The following is a 20475-nucleotide window of genomic DNA, read 5'->3' as shown; positions in this document are numbered from 1 at the left end:
TAAATCTCAACTGAAAATGCTATGCCTCAGAGGCACACAGCACACAAGCCTGGTGTAGAGACTAGATTTATCTTGATGCGGTGTCAAGCATTCGTCTTCTGTCCTGCCATTTTGTGTCTGCCCTTCCCCTAACAGTACTCCTAGTGCCTGCCCAAGGCACTAATCTCTTATGAATACAGAATAAATTGATTTGCATTTCTGCTCTGTGGCATTATTGAAGCCTGTGTAGAGGGAAGCAAAGCTAGTATTATGCCACTCCAGCTACAAAATACTTATAGTACTAAAGCAATCTGGTGGTCTCTGGTAGGAAAACAGTCAGCCATGCAGACACAAAAACAAACCTTTGTTTTGAGGACCCATTACCTTAGCTGGTATCTGAGAATGATTTAGAGCATGCCCCAGCTAAACATATCCAAGCCACTATCGGAGCTGAAAGAGCTCAGCTGCCATGTGAAAGACAGTATATCCTATGGAGCAAATCAGGAGAAAAGCACTGAAAAAAAATTGATCAGTAGCATATACCAAATCTAGAAATACTTAAAGCAGAAGCCTGGAATCTGCATTCAAGTAAATGTGCAATTTCATGTGCTTAGCTGTATGCTGTGGGCATAAAGAGGACTAGGAGTAGTTCCCCTTAAGTGACTCCATTTGTGTTTACTGATAGAAGAGCTGTATTACCAGACCTCCCTCTCTCTGCACAAGGACAATTGAGGTTGTCCATATTTTGAATCAAGCAGCTGTCTGCCTTTCAGCAAGAGTTTGCAACACCTTAGATTAGTTACATCCTTGTTTCTCCTGGGTGTGAAAACTCTGTGGAAGCCCACAAGCAAGGCTCTATTTTCCTGTTTCACAGTAAAGTGGTGCCTACAGCTTTATGCCTTTTCCCAGAGCATGTGCGGTAGGTTGAACTTATTATGAACAACAGCACTTATTAGCTAAGAAGCATATTGTGTGTTGAGAAGCAGCTCACAGCCACCTTGCATAACTAAGTGCTGGGGCGCTACTTGTTGCACTCCATGCAAAGAGTTAAACAGGAGAGCTGGGATTGCTGGTGACTGTAGGCAATTTAGGAGCACAGAAGTGTGTGCCTCAGCACCTCTTAAATGGGAAAGGAAGTAGAAGCCTTGAGTCTGAAAATGTTTTGCAGGCAGGCAGCACCCAGTTGCTTTAATTAAGGCTAGAGAAGAAGAGGTAAAGGTGACCTGTAAGGGTCTGCTGCTTTATCAGGTGTAAAAAGAGGCTTCAAGCTGGTGTGGATAATAGCATAATAGTGACTTACAGACCTGAGAGAAAAGAGCTCATTGATACTTGCTAGTGAGGAAGAGGAAGGCACAGCTTTTGGATGAGCAGAGACCACCTGATCCCCTGAGGACAGGCCTTAGTTAATTTAATTATTCAGTAGGAATTCATATTAATTGAATGCAGCCTTTTCTTCCTGTGAAATAGAAGTTGACAGAATATTACAACACATTTCACCCATTTCCTGTTTTGTGTTTTTACTAAGGTTGTGACTAAAGGGAGCAGGTGAGCCTTGTGACCATTCCCAGAGAATGCAGTTCAGACATAGCATGTACAAAGATAGGATGCATAAGCCTTTTCATAAGATGTACAGAACTTCTGTTCAGAGGTGAATTCTGGCCTTTGTGGGGCCTTGAGGAAGATCTGTGGAAAACTCTGGTGCAACAGGTAGATAAAGAGTGGAAGATTTAATTAATATTTAACATCAAGGCTCCTTGGTCAACTAATGAAATGAAATCCATGTTGAAGAACAAACAGGGATGGAGATTTGGTTAGTTCAGGTTTTCATCTGAAAAAGAGAACTATGACATTTGAAAGTCATGTAATGCACTCTTTTTATAGAAAGACATTTCTGCCTGCTGTTCTGAACACAGATGTAAAAGCTTGGTTTGTTTTCCAGGCTGTGCTTACACTGGATGATTTCATTTTGATAGGACCCCAGTGGTTGCTAGCACTGATATTGCTGGGTCCTATATGCCTGAGAAAGAGTGCCAGTCTTGGCTATGTGCTTTCCATGCTGTGTTGCTGTCAGCATATGGACCTGTGACCTTCTTCTGACTGATGCTGTCATCCTGTGCTCTGGAAAACACACATGAGCCCGTCCACCATAACATAGGACACATAGACTCACATAAAATCTATTATTGAAATCTGTGGTCTTTGCCCTTTGCTTATTTGTTCACTTTTGTAGAAGAGTTCTCTGTGCATCTTTGTCTAGTTTACAACTGACAAAATCTGATCTCCCTTGGTGCTTGCACTTGTTCGCTTCCAGAAGGTGATGAGATACAGGTTCTGAGAGAGGTATATCCATTGTGAAAACAAAATGAAAAGGTCCAGATGTGCTTGTATACTTTCTTTTTTGTGATTAAATCTTTTCCTACTGTATTATCTTCAAACTCACTGTCAGGTAGTAGGGCAATAATGTACTAAGCAAAGCCCAAATCTCTTCTTCTTGCAGTCACAGCTCTGCGTAGTACCTTACGTGACACTTGTATTAGATGACCTGTTAGTAAAGAACAGGCAGTTGCTGTAAATAAAACACAAAACCCAAATGGCCTTTAAATTCCAAGTTATTAGAAAGATGGGTCCTTAACTTTGATATAATCACTAGCACCAGGGCTAAGTAGATGAAGTGTGGTGTGACTAACTGAGCAGCTAGCAAGTAGGAAAGGATCATAGAAGGGGCAGTACAGGAGAACTGCATGCAGATGTTTGTTTAGTGGTTCAGGTTGCTATAAAACTTTGAGGATAAGGATGATGGAGAAGAATTAGGACAGTTTTTACTTGATAGCTTACATTTTAAGCAATTTCATTTGTATACCCCTTTTAAGAGGTTGCTATTGACTGATGGTAGATATCCCACCTGTTCTTGGTGTGCTTCCCTCAGAGAAGCTGTTTGCACTGCACAGGAAATTTCAGTGCTGGACTCTGACTGTGAGCTACAAATTTAGTGGCCAAATTCTTGAAACTTTCTGTCTGAATCAGGGCTGCCTTTCTTCTCTTTGTGTGTGTGGTAAAAAATCCGTTTATTTGTGAAGCCCTGGTGCAGGATAAAGGTTGTCACAAAGGGAAGTTGCATTAAAAAAAAGTCTGTTAGGCTGTACAATGTCAACAGCAGGTCTGCCTGTCTGAAAATATCACATAGGTAACGTGTGAAATTAGAGAGTTTCCATGTTCGGTGCTGGACTATTTGCTATGAGTGACTTGCACAGCTATATTGCAAAAGAGTGATGGGTTCTTTTTTCTAATGCCATTTTCTTTTAACCCCTGTTTACCAAATATTTATGACTGTAGAATGCGGTGTATTGTCTCTCTAAACTATCCAAAGAGATTCAGCCTTCACAGTCAGAAAAATACAATTCTTCAAATACAGCTGATGCAGGGAAAATGCTCTTTGTGCTTTACACGTTATTATTGTTGAACAACTTAATATTATTGACCACGGAAGAGCCCTGATTATTAGTGTAGTGCATATAGATTCTTTACGGAAGAAGAAATTCATGTGGAGTCAGGATAAATACTCTTAATAGGTTCTATTATTTGATCAAAGAGAAGTAATAACTTGTAACTGATGTATGTGCATTTCCAGGCAAGTCAATAATTTGTTTCCAAAACCACTTGTAATTGTATGTGGCCTGTCATAACAAAAAGGTTTGTTCTTGCTAATTTTCAGCACATATCTTTTGATCTCCCATTGAAGATTGAGCTATGAGCCTAGCGTGGTCCTTGAAAGGGACACCCTTGTTGTGCTTTACAACAAAGAGAGTTGTTCTTATAGTTTTAAAGTGGATTAAATTAAACTTGATAATGTTGCTATGAACAGAGGGAGTGGGGAGAGACAAGGATCCCTGAAGTCACGACTCAAAAGCAGCATGTCTCTTTATCAATGCCTTGCTCATTTCTCTATAATGAGGTATGGGCAGAATCAAAAGGAAAATTGTGTGAACTCCCATTTAGCTTCAGGGTCCTCTCAGGTAGAAAACATTCATGAATCTGCATAGATTTAACAGGGCAAAATATGTCCCCCAAAGTGCCTTTCAATGGCCTAATTTAACTAACTTCAGCAAAATTCCCTGTCACCCAAGAGGGATGCTCTAGGTACCAGTAATGCTATAAGCCTCTTATCTCATTTTGTTGATGACAGTTCAAAGTGTCTTAATAAATGTACAAGATAAAAATATCACAGGGAAATTAAAAACAGTAGTCCTTAATGATTAGGATATGCAAAACTATTCTGAGTAGCTGGAAAATTTGAAAAGCACAGGTTTTGTCACTTTTGAGAGGACTTTGACTATTTGAATATTTCAATGAAGTCTGTGAATTCTGGCAAGTCCTACAGAGCCACCTGGCTGTTGGTAGGACAACAGACTTGGGGTGTCTGGGTGATGGACAACTGAGAAGGAGTCTGCTCTGTATTGGTACTGGTGGCCTTTCGCTTGCACAAGCTTGTTGATTCTGGATAGGGAGAAGCAAGATGCTTCTGAGTTGGAGATGGGAACCACAGAAACTTTGCCTGGAACTGCCTTAACATTTGGTTGAGAGGAATTATTTTGGGAATGAAAGACTGAAATGTTTGTAAGGATCCTTACAGGAAGGAAACCCATGCTTGGGACCTGACCTAAAAGTAGCTGTATGGGAAAGTAACCTGAGGCTGGTGGCTTCTCAACACATCAGCTGCAGTCATGTGTGGTTATTAGCTACACTTACAGATAAAGGTAACCTGGTCTTTTTTATTAAAAACATCACAAATGTTGAGAAAATTAATAAAATAAGTATTTTGTGCTTGCATGTGACACTAAAATAGAAGATTTATAATCTCTATTGTTAATGTTGTATTAAGAATACTCACAAAAAAGATTGTAAGAGAGTTTATCTTAGCAGAAGCAAGGTCAAAACAGATATCAAAGATCACAATTTCAGAATGGAGTAAATATTTCAGAGTAATGATTTTTAATGAAAACTTTGATTTTACTTGGTCATTTCAAAAACAGATAAAGTTGCCTAATTTAACTTTTGCTCCCATCTCCAGAAATACAGCGTGGTTAAATAAATATAGGTAGGTAGGAAGGTAAAAATACCTTCAGAAAATAAAATTTTACTGAAGTCTTATATGGGTGCTTGATGTTTAAACAGCTTTATTACCAGTTTATAGACACATAAAATGTTGTTGTCCTCTAAGGTTAATTGCTCTTACAGCCTCAAGAATGGCAGCTACCTGGCCTGCTTTGTGTTGAATTAAACCATTGTATACTTGACTAGACTTGTCTAGTCTCATGCTTCTTGTATTTTAAATACTCTGATGTAGGCTATAGAAATTAACAAAACTTTTTTAGACAGGCTTTCCAGAGGCTGATGCAACTTTTAAATTGTATTTGGCTTCTGTTTCTTTACTCACACAGCTGTTAAAGAGAGAGGCCAAAATGTAAATTATGTTGTAACATACTTGAAGCCTAAGTAAAAGATATGTCTTGTTGTCCTCAGAAGTTATCCCTGGTCTCACCCTTGTACCATTCTGCTCTTTTAGGAAGGTTGAAGAGGGTATTTACCACTCCTAAGGCCTCAGGTACAAAAAGAGTGCCTGCAGGGAATCCTAAACGGATTAATTTATTATCTACTTTAAAACAATAATGTAAGGACTATTATGCCCTCAGTGTGGGTAAATAGGAGAGGAAAAGAGATCAGGATGAAAAATTGTGATGCGTAGTAGGTTGTCATGCTGGCATATAAGCACCAAGATGTTTTGTAGGGACATTTGCCTGTAAACAGTGCTCCTAAGCATGGTAGAGGTGGTATTTGTGATTTTCCACAAGGGCTTGGGTATATAGCTACTTACTATATGTACACTACAACTTAGCATGGAGCACAAAATGCAATTTGTGGATACATTAAAAAGTATATGCTGAGAATAATTCTTCAGGAGCAAGTGTATTGATTGTTTGACTCAAATTGTTTTTAATTGAAACACAAAACAACTCCTCTTTAAAATTTAGACTTCTTGAAATCAGATCTGGTAGGAAATATATAAACTGCATCTTTTAGGGATGTTGTGACTACTTTGTTTCCCCCACTAGCAGATGCTATACAGACTAGTGTTTAAGGATTGTTGTCACAGCAGCAAGATCCGATGAGGTTATCAGATTCTTCTGAATTAAAGGGAACTTGACAACAACATAAATCAGATGTACTGCTGCACATATGAATGTTTATTTGCTAACCCAAGAGGTAGTTCTTTTTTGCACGGCTGAGGAATTCCTTTTTTTTACAAGATATGGTAATAATTCAGCAGTGTATTTGACTAGGTTTGTATAAATAAATGACTTCAGTAGCACCCAAAAATGCTTGTTTCTCATCTGGGGCTTTCTGTGATCAGAGGTTTGTCTTTTTTGGCTAATGGCATGGGGCAGAGGAATTTCAAGTAGAAACTTCTTTTGGTAGATTCACAGATATGTATGTTTTACCTATGATTTTGTTAAAAGAAACAAACATTTGAGATGTAAAATTTCAGTCTTCATTAAGTCTATATCAGATTTGAGATGTCTGGACCTGGAGTTTTTCACTTTCATTTTATTAGAGTAAGGAATGAGTCTTCAAATCCCAGTTTTTAGCCTTAGTTTGGGGGTTGTTTAGTGCTAGGCTTTTTTGGTAAGCTTGCGTTTGTGGTCACAAACAGAGCATTGCACTAGTAGCTCTGTTATGTAGTTAGGTATAAGCATTCTGTATGTCAGTAATACCTGGGATTAACAGTTTCCTTTGTTCACAGCCTGACCAGGCATAACAACAACTCCTGTATGTCAGAAGCTTTTGCTTAGGGAATATCCTCTGAGATGTTCTGAGTCAACCTTCACTTACTGTTGAGGTTTCCAACAAGAAAAAAATATTTTGCATGCTTTTCTGATTTCCCAGTGGAGAAGTTGGTAAATTCTAATGTTTCTTCAGGCCTTGAACTTTGAAAAGTGTGATTAATTTTTACATATACAGTTAAAATGATCAGGGGGAAAAAACAATCACCTGACAATGGCAGTATGTAAATGCTTGGTCCAGTAAATTAACTTCTGGGTTGTTTCACTAATTTAGCACTAGTTTACAGTGTTTTGTCAGTGGGTATCAAAACAATCACAATATTTTTGTTTTGAACAGATTGTGATTTAGTACAGTTTAGAAATTTTATCAGGATTCTTCCATAGTGGTACATGAAGGTGGCTACACTTTTGAGTGAGCATGGCCACACTGGGTCTTGGAGCCCTGTACTGAGTGATAATAATTAATGGCAAAGAGGTCCTCCTAGCCACACTATGGCCCATAAGAATTAACTTTAACATGTTACAGCAAGACAATTAAGGACCACGTGCTGCTGCATTTTACCTGAATGTATTGAGTAGGGCAAAAGCAGAGGGAACTTGGTTAATTCCCAAGAGTGGCAGAGCTAGTGGAATCCCAGTCTGTATTTTTGTTTATCACTGAAGGGGACAGATGATTGATGATGCAGAAATTGCACTTAGAAGAATGCCTGAGGGCAATTTGCTTCTATAGATAATCGTTTGGACAGGGATATATATATATTTTTTTTTTCTTTTTCCTTTTTTTTTCCCTCTGCAGAATAATTATTTAGATATTCCCATTCCTCTCCAGCCTCCCTTTGCTAGTACTTGCTTTGAAAGGTACAATCTGGCCTTGCTTTATTCACATATGCACATTACTTCTGGCTCAAAAATTCTTCAGTGAGTAAAAGCAGTCACAGGCTAGGATTCATCTGCCTACAACTGAGTTTCCTTTACAGTCAGTGGAGATCAAATCAGGACAGTCAACAGATCCTGGAGTGTAATTCCTGCTTTCCTAAAGCAGCACTTAAATAAACCATGCCTGAGAGGCTTATTGCTTTCCACTGATTTTAGAGGGGTAGTAGATGGCTGTTATAGTCATCAGCCTTGTAGACACTGAAGTCTGGTGGTGCGCATCCCACCTGTTGTGTCAGTGGAGACTGGTTTCTACAGCAGGGTGCCTTCTCTTCAAAGGCTCAAGGTCTGCCCTTCCAAAGGGCCAGACTCCTCTGCAAGCCCAGACAGTACAGTTCATTGTTTTGAGTGTGGAGTCTCCATGTGTTTTAAAATGCTGTACTTGTACTAAAAGTGACATGTGAAAATCAAAACTTCTGCATTTATATAACCTGTAGGAAGGGGGTGAGGGTACTGTCCCAGTTTTTGGTCAAATCAGTATTTTGTTGTAAACTTAGAGCAGATTAGTGCTGCTTGGAGCAGGGGTAAGGTTTTTTGATCTCTGAAGGCCTTTCTCAGTCTAGTTTATTCTGTGATTGATCTGCAAAAAAAGTCTTTATACTCTCTGATTATTTATTGTTGGATTTGGAACTGGTCTCTATTTAGACTCCTATTCATATCACAGAACAACTCACAGCCTCAGCTGTCAGCTCTATCATGTTTTCTGACCAATTGCTGAGGCCAAATGAGGATTTCCGATTTGTTTTTCTTCCAGAGATAAGGCTACAACTTTATAGATACCCAGAGTATTGCTTTGTAATATTAAATTAATATATTTCTCTCCTCTACAAAGACTAGATACATAAATTTGAGTGGAAGATGATATTTTTCCTATTCTGCTAGGAACATATTATAGGACTTGGCATGAGTATCCTGGGAGCCTGAGCTAAAGATGGTGAACATATGGTAAAACCCAGGAGGAAGCATACAGTTTTAGGTTCTTAAATCTAGCTCTTGATTTGCCACACTAGTGTAGTGAGAGGACATTAAATTAGCTGAGGTTCTTAAACTCTATAGGTTACTGAATCCTACTGGGGATCGCATTAAGATGTAATTAAACCAAGTCCAGATATTTTAATTTCTAGCTGGAGATTTACACAACATAAACTGAATCTTTTTCCAGTTCTGAACTTTGTGGAAAATGGGCTTGTTAATATGTTTATTTCTTTTTAATATTAACTGAATAGGCATTTTTAAGCCTGCTTGACTCCTGTAAAATTCTAAGTATCAATTTTTAAGGTTGTAGTTCAAATAAAGTATCTTCAAACATAGAAGCTTGCTCAATTTTAGTAAAATCTCAGCCCCCAAAACTGCACAAAGTCTGCAAACCGATGTCCTCTGAGGCTCCAGCTGTTATTGTTTCTGACAGTCCATTGCTGGTGTAAAGCTCTCCACTATAGTGTGGAGGTAGGTAGAAATAGCCTAAACTGGTAATTTCCCTTATTAGGAATATGAGATTATGCTCAGTAACATGGATTGTTTCCATCTAAAATGTTCCAATTACATTGTAACGTGAATGAAATGATTTTAATTCCTTAATTTTGAGAACACTCAATATCCTGTAAAAAATAGAAGAACCCATACTGGTTTGACATTGTTGCCCCAAACAAAGGAGCACGTTTCTGTGTGAAATATGATTTGAGTGAGCAAGAGATTTTTCCTCCTGGTGATACCATCACTATTAAGGCAGAATATGTGAAAATCAAGGGATAGGGTGGAATAGAATATAGGAAAACCAAGTCATGCCTGCAGGGTGACTGGTGCACACACTCACTGGTTTTGACTGATCGAGGATGATCAGGCACTGTGGCAGAGTGTGGCTGAGGACAGAGACAGACATGGATTAAACCCCCTAGGTCAGAACAGAGACTCCAACCTGACTCTCTCATCTCTAGGAGTTTTCCCTGACTATTGGAGAAAATGGAATGGCACTACAAAAAGATGTTCGGGTTTTGAATTTAGAAACAGTTCTGGGATGATCAAAGCTGCCTTTTTAGGAAAACTTATTACTGACTAAATTTTTTTGTCTGCTGCAATTCTGAGAACATGAAAACAAGGAAACATAGGACAAGGAAGAGGATGAGGAATGTTTTGGGGAAAAAAAGATGCTTTCTCAAGTATCCAACTGTTAGATAAACAAGGTACCTGAGACAAGTGGGGTAGAGGAAAACTTTTAAATCTACTTTCCTCCAGAAAGTATTCCTGTTTGAGGGTACTAGAGATGCTTTCAGATTGTAGATAGGCAGTAAAAAATGTTGTTTCAAGGTCTCGATTCTTGAACACTTTGTATGCAGAGGGATGAGGATGTGAACATTTATATTTGTTACTCTATGTAAAATGTCTTCTTGGGCTGTGTAGGGGTTGGCCACTGAAGTTAGCGACCCTCAAATTAGGGAAAAGGTCAATTTAGGATACTCTTCTCCCTCTGTCAGTGATCAGAAAAAAATCTAGACAAGTGGAAAGCATTTGGTAATGTGTGTCAATAGCTTCAATATGCAGAACAGCCTGGAGAAACTGGCTCAGCAGCATATCTCTATGTGGGAGCCAGCCAACAGTCCCACATTAATTAATGAGGTGAGGAAGGAAATAGAAATGCTTGGTCTCCAAGTTCATTATCAGTGGAAGATTTATCTGGGAAAAGCTTCTAAGTGAATTTAATGGAAATTCACACACTTCTGAAAAGACCTTGTATGTACATTTCTGGGGTATTCAAACAGAGATCCCCAAAATGGAGTAGGGCAAATAAGAGCAGGTTTCCTCCTGCTGGTTATTTCAGGCTTCATTTATTTCTCAAGAAGTGAAATTCCAAGGAATTGAAGGCATTATTTGAGCCAGTTATTCTCCTGTCCTCACTTGAAGCTTCTCCTGGCAGCAGTGTATATTGAGGAAAACTGATGAAAGAATGGGGACGAAGGAAAAAAAATTACCCAGAAGAGCAGTTTTGGTAGTTTTGTCTTGAAAAAGGTACATGTTAGCACAGGCCAGTGTATGAATTTATTCCACATCCAAAATATTTCCTTAATGCTGGCAACATGACAATGACCTAAAAAAATAGGGAGGGGGAAATGAGTGGTGACAGAAAATGAGACTAAGAAGCAGTAGCAACATGTACAATATATCCAACTGAACAAGATAAAGTGAAAAATGAATGTCCTGTGGGTAAGGGGAACTATTTTCATGAGGTAAAAAATGAGGGGGAGCAAGTAATGAATGCAAGCTAGAGAAGTTTGGGTTTGAAAGGCACTTGAGTGATTTTCTCTGCAGTGAAGTGAGGCAGCAGTCAGTTGTGACTCTGCTGTTAAGGCTGGGTTTTGAACTAGTGCTTGTTGCATATGAAAGATGCAAGAGATCCTCCCCAAAATGCTGGCTGAGTGTAGAACTGGGTTTTCATGGAGTGCAGGAATAAATCAAGTGGCTCCTGAGCTAAACTGAATGAAAAGTGGATCATTATGGATAGTCAGTGTTCCATGGCAGCAAATGGTTTTACCTCAAGTGATTCCAGCAATGCTGTGCACTCTCTGCAGGCTCTAATCTGCATGGCTGGGTGATGCTGGCAAAATAGATGCAATGCACAAGGAAGGGATCCATACTCTCTTGCATATTAATGAGAGCTTGATGTGCTTTGCTCCTATTGTCTTTAAAATAGAGTTCACAAATCATTGCTGTGGCAGGGGGAGGAGGAGCCCCCCTTCTGCATCTGCTGGGCTTGGTTGGGTTGGTTTGGGTGCTGCTGGGGCTGCTGCTTTCTGTTCCATGTACAGTTGCAGCTGGAATTTGGCTAACTGTGGGCTGCTGCCCTGGGCTGTGGGGAGCACAGCCCTTGCATGGAAAGGTAGAATCTTGTGCTCTTCTGGTGAGAAAAGAAAAGCATGTACAAGACAGATTTATTTTGTAAAAGCAGTAAACTAGCAGTTAATGTTGGTCCTGAATGCCAATAAATGCCTTTAGGAGATGGTAACATCCAGAAAAAAAGCACTCAAAATGCAAGAAAATCCAGACACAGTCAAATGTGAAGCAAACCTTAGTAGTCAAAAATCCTGGAAATAGACAGCTGGGGAATATCTGAAGTTTTAGTTTTGACCAGCTGCATCAGGAATTAAAGAAAAAAAAGGCAGCATTTCTCATCTCACATAAAGTCCATCACAACAAACAACCCTTTCAGGTGTTTTGAAAATTAGTGGGAGTTTAAATATACAGCACTCTGAATAGCATTATTACACCTTTCAAAGAGGAGGAAATTGTATTGTGGGACTTAAAAAATTTCCATGCATCATATTTTGCTGGAATTGGAATTGAAATTGGAATTTCCTTGGCTTTATGATTTGAGGGATCACTATAATGTTGCTATAGTGGTTTTGCCTTCACTGTATTGCTGTAATGCTATACTACTAGAGGTTTTATCTGAAACACAGAATGAAAGAGAGAGAGTGCTGGAGTTTGAATGCACTTGGAATTATCTGCATATTTAAGGAAGCCTCCTCTTCGATAAAGGTGTTTGCATAGTGAAGAGAAGGTATTCCTGTATTTTCTGGAAATTGATACAGAAAGTGCTCAAAAAAATGGAAATTTTTTTGATTGGAGGTTGTTGCCTCTCCCTCTCACATACAGTGCTGAGCTTACGTAGGAGCTCTGGGGTCTGGAACTGATTTTATGGAGTAAACAGGTTCCCCTTTATTAGAGCTTGTTTTCTCAGCTTTGCAGAGCTATGCTTAGTGCCCTGCTGTTGATGTACTTTCAAAACCTATCACTTAGGCATTTTAAAATCTTTGACAGACCAATTATAATTAACATGAATCCTCAGCTCTTCTCTTGAAGTATAGGTTGTGTCAACATGAAAAAAGGTGAATACAGTCTCTCATTTCATAAATTTTCAGGATATTTAATCTTTCACCTTTTGATAATTATAGCTTCTGAGATATTTGTGCATTTAGTTTTTCTGCTAGTTGTTTCTTTTAGGACCAGCAGGCCTTAGTGGTTGCAAATACTGTATTGAAATTTGTATCAATCATCTTTCTCTCTTCTTTCTTTGTTCGAACTAGCTTAGATAATTCAGGGTGAATGGCACATAGATACTGTTTGGGTAAGAATTTCCAAGTGGGGCAAAGATCCTCCTGAGTAGCATCTATCCTTTTCAACAAGAACTGCCTCCAGACCCCAGGAACCCTGGAACAACAGCTGTCTATGCTTTGCAGTGATCTGAAAGGAAGGTGGAAGATGAGGCTGATCAGAAAATAAGGCTAGTTGCTTAGAAAATAAGGTTAGTTGCTTAGGCAATTTTCCTGCTGTCTGCATATATTCAGAGTCTGTGATTAGGCTATACCTCTGTCCTCCTCACCAAAGGTTTTGCTGTTTTGCTCTTTGCTTTGAACCTCTAGAAGAGCACTGCTGTGGTAGCAGATCTAATATGGGAGTCAAAAGACTGGTCTCATTTGACAACAAACTCCACAGTCACTTAGGTGTCACTTAATGCCTGGCCCCAGATACATCCTGGTATGCTTTTTTCCAGATAAAAAGATGATAGTTTTGACAAAGACCATGAAATGGGAATGACCAAATGGAAATGTATGTTCTTTGAAGAAAAGAGAAGTTTCCTTCTGAGATTGTGGGAAGTACAGAAATAAAATGAATTTTTCTTCTAAATGTACTGGGGGAGGTGAAGAGAAACTCTTTGCAGGCTTGGCTGAATGATGGAGTTAGCATGAAATAAACTAGAGAATTAATTGTATAAACAACTGTACAGGTATAGACCCTGAATATTTTCATAAACAGAGTTTCTTGTGTTAAGGCCATTGATAAGACTCCTAATTCTCCCTTACCTCTCCAGAGGTCTGGAGGATGGTTATAACAATTTTTCCACTGGCTGGGGGATCTAAGTGTTTAGTTTGAACTCTATTCTAGCTGATTATTTTACAGCCATACACTGGCACCTTGATGGTGGACTATAGAAGTTGTTCAATTGTTTTCTTTTCTACCTATTTTTCTGTCACTATGTCAATCAGTCTGACAATTTTTAATCCAGTATTGTATGTGTGAGAGTGTTTCTATGAGCAGTCATACCTTTGGAATCAGTGTAAGTGAAAAAGAGAATTTTCCTGTTGTCCTCTGGATGCAGTAACATGACAGGACCTACAAAAAGGCAACACATAGATCATGAGCAGAATGTGAATTTGCTGTAAGAGGTCATTAAAGTCTCCTTAGGTTAAAACAACTTGATGTTTTCTTAGAGTGGAGACCTTGAAAAAGCATTCAAAGTGGAGAATTTGATTTGCTTGATGTGAGAAGAAGATAACTTAGCAGAAGCTGTTCATGGCCTTTTAATATTTCGAGCTTTGCCAGGAGAGATAAAAAAATCCAGCATCTATTTCTAAACTATTTCTAGTGGTCACCCATGCAGTCCACACTCATTTAAGGACACAAGGGATTTCTCACAGTAAAGACTGCTAACTTTGCATGCTTTAATTTAAAATCCTGTTCAAATAGAGTTTAACTGAGACCTTAACTCTCTTGACATTAGACACAATTATTAGACAAAGCAAGTACAATCTTTTATTAAACTAACTAGTAGGATGGGATGGAGAAAATAGGCAGCTCCTGGACATACAAGGAATCATCTGCTTTTCCCATTTTTCCTAGTCTCTCAATCTTAAGAAAAAAACAAGAAAACCAAAAAAGAGTATTTCCTCTTTCCATTCAAACTTTGTATTTTGATGTCCTCAGATCACCATAACTGCATCAGGGCTGAAGTATCCATTATTATTAAATAAAACTTGTTCTGAGGTTGATCTATACAAATATACTGTAAGAAACAGGTCCTGCTGGGAGAGGCTGCAGCCTCACTGGAAACCAGATTACATTTTGAAGTCTAGTAGGCATAAGAGTAGGGAGCACCCTGGAAAGATTATCAGAGTGCTTTTTAGCTCAGGTCTCCATACAGCTTGTTTCAAGGTGCAAGCTTGTGCTGGAGCACTCTTTGGAAGCTGCCAGTAACCTCTTTTCCTCCTTGTTGGAAGCTGTTGATGGGCTTGACAGTGCAAAAGGCAGTTTTGAAGGATGAATTAAGAAATATGGCTGGAACCGATGAAACTCAAGATGTTACATATTAACATCCAGTAGGTGAGCACTTTCAATGCTAAGCTAGCCTCCATGTTCTGCCACAGGCCCCTGGAAAATAAAAGATTTGTGAAAGGAGTGAGAGTTCAGACCAAGGACATGAGTTAGGCTCTTGAGACAGAGAACACCAAAAAAATTGGCCTGAGTTGAGCCTTTCAACAACCAGATCTGAAAGGCTGGTAAGGTGCTCGACCTTCTCTCTCCTGCTCACACAGTAAAATAGGGCTGAAGTCTGCTTGGAGTTTCCAGCTGCAAGTTTCTACTTTAGCAGAAATTGAACTGATTCAAGTCATGTAAAAAAGGGATCTGCAGCCTGCTCTGAGTCCCTGATGCACCCTGGGTGTAAACAGCAGCTGTGGCTGCTCTGTCCTGTTCTCCAGCTGTCCCTGGTTTTGTGATTCTGTATCTAGAATTAGAGAATGATGGAGAGATCCCTGAGCAGCTCGAAAGCCATAACAAGCAGACTTTGCTCCAAAAATTACTCTGGTTTGCAAGAATAATTAATTCACCTGACTTGTTCTGAGTTCATGTTCCTTAGGTTAAAATGGATACAATGCTGATGAACTTCAATAAATATATATTTATTTACATCAGATCTGATGGAATGGTAGTCTAATATGTAGCAATTAGCACGAGAATCAGGAAAGGCAACCAAGCCTCTCAAAGGGAAAATGTGCACCCTCTCTACTGCCCTTTTGCTCTGACTGATACTTGTCAACATCACCACCTCATGAAGTCTTGTAGGGCTGTCTCCACGGGCGCAACATGTAGTGCTCATCCCTTGACCTAGGCCTGAGTCAGAGCATACAGATTTATATTGGGTTTCAAAACATGTGTAACCCATTTCTGTGAAATATTTATATTCCTGAGAGGAATTCTATCATGGGAGGATTTCCCAGCAGGTTAGGTGCATGCCTATGCAGTTTCCATTTTTCATATTCTGATGTAACTGGATCTCTGCAGGAAATGAATAATTGCTATCCCATCATGACTTTTGCTTTTTCTTAGAATTAAAAGTTCAGCTGCTGGCTGAACACTCTAAACTGAATCTGATAAAGCTTGAACAAGGTGCTGCCTTGGACTATAGTCACATAAAATCTTGACTTAGGTGGCTTTGCATGATTCCTGAAATGATATGCCAACACCAGAGCTGCTTAACTTCAAAGAATAGCAGGCAGTGACTCCATCCAAGTCAGGAAGAAGTCCTCTAAACTATTACAAATTCAGACCCTATGGTCCCAGTAATGCTGTGCTGCTGTGGCAAACCATCCTTAGCACTGGCACGTCTTGCTGCAAGGGATGTTCAGTTATTTTTCCATGACTATTGGCTTTCTGGAGCTTGTGTTTACAAGGGGAATGCTCACCAGGCTGTTGTGCTCCCTAAGTTCTCACGTAGGACTGGAAGGCTGAGGAAAGCATTCTCAGTGCCTTCCACTTACTAACTGTTGTAATCTGTAGTCTTGCTTTTCTGATGGCTCGAGAATGCCCTGATACTTGAGGATTAGCTCAGGCTGTACTGCCTGTGAATGATCTGACTGATATCTGCTGGTCATTTAACTTTCCCAGTTGCCTTTTTTCTTTTTTTTTTAAAAAGAAAAAAAAAAAAAGAGGAGTGGTGGAAAAATATGTAGGTTTTCCAGTAATAATGACTGATTCTTCTATAAAAATATTCCTAGCGGTGTCCATAACAGCACTGGGGAACTTTCCTCCACCTTCTCAACCTTAAACTGTAACCTCAAACATCCAAATTGTATACTTTCATCTAAGACATTTATTGACTTTTTGGGAAGGCTATTTTGATAATCAAGTGTTCATTTTCAATCTTTTTTTTTTTTTTAATCTGGAATGTTTTCTGATCAACAACTGTGATCATTCATACAGGTACAAAAAAGAAAAATAAGGAGCAAGAACTGAGACATAGCCAAGATCCTAGAAAACCTTCAAGTACCAATGTTGTATTGCAGTATGAAACACAACTCTGACCAGTTTAGTTTTGGTTTCCTAAGCTTACCTATGTTACTCAAGGAGCTCTGAAATACAAGGCTGAACTAGACAGACATGAATCTACTAAGTGTAGGATTTTTTTAGATGCAACATAATATACAATTGCTCATCTTTGAAGTGTTTTCAGACCATTTGCTTTTAGACCCAAATAGACAGGCATTACAGGAGTCAGACAGAGAAGGAGAGGTTGAGAGACTTGCTTCAGGCCACAGAGAGGGCCAGTATCAGAGCTAAAACCTGCCTGGTCATTCCTGGCAAATGGTTTGAAGGCTTGTACCATACATTTGATTCCCAGTTCCCTCAGTGTTATGGCCTCCCAAGAAAAGCCAACATCTCCTTTTTTTTTTTAACAGAGAAGTGTCTATATTTTGTTGCTCCAGGTCTACTGTGCCAACATTAATGCAGGTTCCAGCTCTGTGGGGGGAGAATGTGAGGTATTTGTCAGGCAATGGCATAGTGTTTCTAATATTGACATCTCCACACAAATGATAATTCAACAACTCCATATTTGCATCATCTAATGGCGACAAAACTTTCAGAATTCATAGTATGAGGATAATTAGGAGTGTTGCTAATAATTCTGTGCGCTTTTCATTTTTTCTTCTCAGTAAAATGATATTCACATGGATTAATTACTACCTGCTATTAATAAATCCTGCAAATGGCAATCTACATCGCAGAGGCAGAGGGTAGCTGTCTTTTAATATATCACAGCTTTCCATGCACCTGTTTGCCTGATGTTGTTGCCATGGGAGCTGCACTTTATAAGAGAAACTCTGCATAATTAGCATGGATTGAGGTCTATATCAATCAGAATAATTTGGAGGAGCAAGAAGAACCTGAAGGAGAAGGCAAAGCTACTTCTCTCTGTAGGGAAGATATCAGACCTCTGCTGTGGAGTAAATAGTGAGGTAGTTACTAGAAGAATTCAGCAGAATTAGCAAATTCAGGGGAACCAAATTATACAAAACAGAAAATTTAATCCCCTTGGTTTTCATTATGAAACACTATTAGGATAGGCTTTGAAAAATTAACAAAGAAAAAACTAAAAGATGTTTGTGTAATTAACTTGAAGGTCTTATCACAAACAAAGAAGTTTCATAGGCTGCACTAATGCCATCAGTCTAGTAATGATGCACAGCATTGCTAACAATGCACAGCTTTACCTTTTGGACCTCCTTCTGACTATATCGATAACAGAAATTAATTACATTAAATAGATGACAGAAGAATAAGAACTTATACATTTCCACACATTGGTTTCATAATAAGCCATTGTACCTAGGGTTCATTGCTTTCTTCCTAAAGCTGCAAGACACATGGCAAACCTGCAGATGTGGTTATCCAGTCAGTACCTCATCCTAATCACAATGCATCATACTAAGATAGAACAGCAGCTTTAATTTTTTCTTCCTTCTTGTCAGCTGGTGTCAGAAATATCACTTTAAAGACAAAAGCTTAGCGGTTTTGCAAAATGCCTGAAATGGAAAAGTTGTTATTAAAAAATGTTGGAAGAATTTTGTGCATGTGTGTGTCCATGCACAAGTAAGTGACTGAGTAAATTTTCTGCTAATATTGGCTTGGCTGTGAATCTCATCTGGATGTAATACAATATTACTAGAGTGACTGCAGTATGGGAGCTGTCCTAGACTGTAATTACATGTGAGTTAATACCTTTGCATTCTCTAGGGGTCCACTTTGAATACAGGTGTCAGCATAACACTGTATTTCTGTGTTGGTAATCAACATTGATAATATGAGCCATCAAAACAGCTCAGAAGGAAAACGTAGGGGAAACTAGAAAAATCTCATCTCTTTGACATCAATAAAGTCAGGGAACAGTCTCTAACACAATAGATAGAGGTTATCTTACCAAAGGACTTCTGGTAAAAGAGTAATGTGATGGGATGTAGTATGTGTCTTGTATTTGCTTGAAAGTGCAGCTACTGAAATCATCTACATTTTAAGAATTTGAAGACAATAGACAAGTTATAGGTCTTGGATGATACTGCAATGGCATATGCTACTTTGTTTAACTTATTTAAGATCATGATAATCTTCTGTAGGGGGCAGATTGTGAGAGGAAAAAAGAGGAACTAAAATCACAAATTGCTTTAGTTAATTTCCATGGTATTTTATTCTGTGTTCTGGAATCCTCTCTTATCCCCACAATTTTATTGATTTAAAAGCTCATTGTAACATGGAATGCTGCACAAGAGTGTGAAATGGAAAAAAAACTCCTCTGCTGCATGCAAATAACACATCTGGATGAGAAGGTGAGGTGGTCCTTTACCTCTGCTGACGCTTGGCACTGGATGGAGAGCCTTCCACCTGTGCTGTAACTATTGTCAGGTGGAGGGACACTTCATGGGCACAAACACAGATTTGGTTGCAACCTTCACATAATGTTGAAAAAACATATCGTATAGCTGCTTCTGTGGAAGGACAGAGCAGAGACTTGAATCCTGGCCTTCTTGTCTGAGGGACTGTCCTCTCCAGTTTCAGAGCTGTTCTGCACTTGCTACTCTTCTTCCTTCTGCTCAAACTCCTTCCTGCATGGCATTTCAGCTCTGCTAGTCAAATCAGTGCATGCCTTCTTTCAAAAAGGATGGCTGGAGTGCTCATTTTGGAAAAAGAGTTTTGAGTGCCTTCTTCCTAAAGAGGAATCCAAGAAAGAAGAGCCATGGCTGCAGACTCTTGTAGCTGCTCTTGCTCCAGTCTGGGTTTCCTTCAGGCCAGAACTGGGTGCCACTGGTGTCCTGGGCAGGCTTGGAAGAACATGTTAAGGCATGTGACAGCTTTCATTTAAAAAGGAAAGTGCTGAAGGAGTTTAACTGCTTCCAGAGAAAGGTTGCAATTGAATGAAATCTCTTGGGTTATAACTTTGAAAGGAGGGACCTACCTTCAGGAGAAAAATCCTACTTTTGAGGAGCAAATCTACCTTTAAGTCACTGTTTCAAGTTAAGCATTATAACTCTGAGAGTAATGATCCAACCTAAGTACTTTCATAAATTCAATTCATTAAAATAATATTTCCCAAAGTACTAGATCTCATAAACTACACATTTGAAATTGTTAGATAAGTTTGGGGGGTTCATTGTTTTTCAAGAGAAAAATGTTGCCTTAAGACTAGGAATGTGTTTGGTACATTTTAGTCAATTTTAAAATGTTCTTACTGGAGTTATTCCTCATTTTACTTGATATAAAGAAGAGGAGAACTGGCTCCTTAGCTCTAGTGCTGCAAATCCATTTATATCTGTACAGTAAAAATTTAGAGAAAAACTTAGAAAAGCTTAAATAATGGGGGAACAAGTTTGGAAGGTTATCTTTGTACTTCATTAAGACTGAAGAATGACATGGATAAGCAGTTATAAAAAAATTCTTAGTCGATGTCAAATTATTATGTGATCTAGTAAAATAATAAGTTAGACTTTTCTGTATGTCTGCTTCCATATTTTTCTATTATTTTTAATCAAAAGCTCTAAGTTTTATCCTATTAAAAATATATTGTCATCTATTTACACATGCATCATATACACACGTGTGAGAAGAGGAAGAATAAAAAAATCTG

This window comes from Cinclus cinclus, chromosome 1, assembly GCF_963662255.1.
Source record: "Cinclus cinclus chromosome 1, bCinCin1.1, whole genome shotgun sequence".
NCBI lineage: Eukaryota > Metazoa > Chordata > Aves > Passeriformes > Cinclidae > Cinclus > Cinclus cinclus.
Note: the sequence above shows the minus strand (reverse complement) of the source record.